The sequence below is a fragment of the Theobroma umbraticum genome, unplaced genomic scaffold (assembly GCF_002168275.2).
Source record: "Theobroma umbraticum cultivar Fairchild unplaced genomic scaffold, ASM216827v3 scaffold_86.0, whole genome shotgun sequence".
Taxonomy (NCBI): domain Eukaryota; kingdom Viridiplantae; phylum Streptophyta; class Magnoliopsida; order Malvales; family Malvaceae; genus Theobroma; species Theobroma umbraticum.
This window is the reverse complement of record NW_018397263.1, coordinates 3,074,665-3,077,705: the sequence shown is the minus strand read 5'-3', so window position 1 is coordinate 3,077,705 and position 3,041 is coordinate 3,074,665. Positions and strand designations below refer to the sequence as shown.

General features: G+C 36.9%; 1 pseudogene; it reads left to right on the top strand.

Annotated features, from left to right (window-relative positions):
* Positions 1-1,118: 1,118 nt before the first annotated feature.
* On the top strand, positions 1,119-3,036 carry LOC110420696 (UDP-glycosyltransferase 73C12 pseudogene; annotated as a pseudogene).
* Positions 3,037-3,041: the final 5 nt, after the last annotated feature.

Below are 3,041 nucleotides of genomic sequence, written 5' to 3'. Positions count from 1 at the left end.
ATAAAGGTCAAAATTCTTGATAACTCTTTGAAAAAGTCAGAACAATGTTCTCTAGTATCAGCAGAAACTACCTGGAAGTGTAAAGCAGTTCCAAAAGGTTTTGCAATTCATTCTCTAAATCTTTCCTGTCATTCGAAAAGTAAGCAGAATTATATTGACCACTACAATTTTCAACCAGCCCCATGATGATTTATGGCGTCAGTTTTTTGGAGTGTCGACACCCATGGCATGGGGATGTTGAAATCTAGTGGTAGTTTGTCTTTCTTTGGGATGTAGACGGTCAAACCTCAGGGATGGAAATGAGTGTCGACACCCAAGGCATGGGGATGTTGAAATCTCTTGGTAGTTTTTCTTATGTCAATTTAACTGGGTTTAAAACATCTTGGTGCTGGTTAAATCGACTGCGCTTAAATTTTTCTATGCCAATTTAACTGGACTTAAAGCATTTTGGTGCCAATTAGATTGAACTTAAATCCTCCTATATTAACTTAATTGGGTTTAAAACATTTTGAAACTAGTTAGATTGAATTTAAATCCGATAAAAAGGTACGCATCCCCTTTTAAGAAAAGTTCACTTTAATAATGACATTAATGTTAATAAAAAATTAATAAAAATTAATCAATATTAAAATTTAATAAAAAACTCATAAATTGAAGATAAAATAATTAATTTAAATAAGTTATTAAAGATATTTATCATTCACTATTTGTATTTTTGAAATTTGTGCTTTTATATACAATGTATGTACGTGTGCATATGCATAGACCTAGATATAATTATCCAAGTCAATTATCCACTTAAGATAATTAATGTCCACTAACTCTAGTCTAAACTTAGTTTAATGGTTTTTATACATCATTTTTCTTCCGTTTCACCGTGGACCCTGTCTCGAAATCTCCAAAAATTAAACTTGTAAGGACAAAAGAAAGAGACTACATAAAATGCTTAATCCTCATGAGCCTTTCCATGCGGTTCAACTACTGCATTCATGAAAAATTGAACCATCGAAAGCATTGTTGATAACTCCGAGAAAAGTCAAACAATCCTCTCTAGTATAGCAGAACCTAGCTGGAACTATATACAGCTGGTCCAACTCAAGTCTCTTCACCTTAATTTGCTGTTATCCAAAAATTAAGCAGAGTTATGTTGGCCCATACAATTTTTTAACTGGCTCCATCTGCCGAGCGTTGATTTATGTGGCTTGAATTTGTCTGGAGTGTCGACACCAATGGCATGGGATTGTTGGCATCTTTTCAGTAGTTTTCTGTCTTGGGCCTGAAGCGTCTCGGACGTTGAAAATCACTCCTAAGAGTATGGATATCTACTTACTAATTACTAGAGACTTTATTTTGTTCGGATCTACTAACATAAAATAGAACTTTAGTAGGTCTTTTACGTGGTTAAAACACATAAGAAACACTGTTGACTGCGCTAGATTTTATAATTTGTAATATCAATTGCTACATCTTGTAGTCTTCATTTACTTTTTCTTTTCAGATTATAGAGGTATCTCTCATAGGTTTTTAACCGTAGACATAGTCTACCTAGCGCAACTAGAAAAGTCATTATGTACTAATATCTGGATATTCTTGTACACTGACTACTTTTATTGGTTTTGCTTCTTGTCTTGTTAATTACATTTGGATGTTGTCACAACATAAAGCACGTTGTATTAGTCAGACTTTCAATCTGCACATGATCTAACGCATATCAGACTTTTCAAAGCATATAATTCTGGATTTTGAAGAGTCCAACTTTCGGAGGTTACTTCCAAACCGAAAGTTTAACCAGAATGCAAGTCAAAACAAAACCCAGTTAGCTTTCAGGATGGAGTCATTAGTTCTAAAATCTATTCAGTCTATATGCATGCGTATATCCTTACATAAGACTAGAACCGTTGCAGCATGTATAAATAGCCACCCAATCTAACTAATGAAAGAACCATAAAAGCAAGCACCATATTCAAATTCGTTCATACTACTCTGATTGGTTGCCCATCTAGCTTAGACACTCAAACTGCAATGGCCTTAAACTCATTTCAGCCTCATTTTGTGTTCATACCTTTCATGTGCCAGGGACACCTTGTTCCCCTGATAGACATAGCCAGGTTATTGGCGGAGCGCAATGTAATTGTTACTATAATTACCACACCTCAGAATGCTGCCCGCTTAAGCATTTCTATCGATCGTGCTATTGAGTCTGGGCTACCCATTCGTGTCCTACAACTTCACTTTCCTGCTGCAGAGGCTGGTTTACCGGAGGGGTGTGAAACTCTTGACAATCTCCCTTCCATGCATCTGATTAGCAATTTTTACTCTGCGTTGAGCATGCTGCAGCAACCACTAGAGACGATATTTGAAGAGCTAAAGCCCCGTCCGTGTTGCATTATATATGACAGGAATTTCACATGGATAGCTGAAATTGCTTCCAAGTTTCAGATTCCAAGGATTTCCTTCGATGGGAAAAGCTGCTTCACTCTCTTGTGCTGTCATAATATAAGCACTTCCAAGGTCCATGAATGCGTTTCCGATGGAGAGCCTTTTGTGGTGCCAGGCCTGTCTGACAGAATTGAATTCACAACAGGACAGCTACCTGGAAACCTCAATCCTGGATTTAACATGAAAGAGACTGCTAAAAAAATAATAGCGGCAGAAGAAGGAGCGTATGGCTTAATAGTTAACAGTTTTGAGGAGTTGGAAGCAGAATATGTAGAATCATATAAAAAACTTCAGAAACAAAAAGTATGGTGTGTTGGTCCTGCGTCACTATGCAACAGGGATAATTTTGATAAAGCTCAAAGAGGTCAAGAGGCTTTAACGGATAAAAATCAATGCTTGAAGTGGCTTGATTCATGGCCAACAAGCTCTGTAATCTATGTTTGCTTTGGAAGTCTCAATCGCCTAACACCTCCACAGTTAATTGAACTGGGTTTAGCCTTGGAAGCATCAAACAGACCTTTCATTTGGGTCATTAGAGGAGGGTATAAGAAAGGAGAAATGGAGAAATGGTTAGCAGAAGATGGATTTGAGGAGCGGATAAA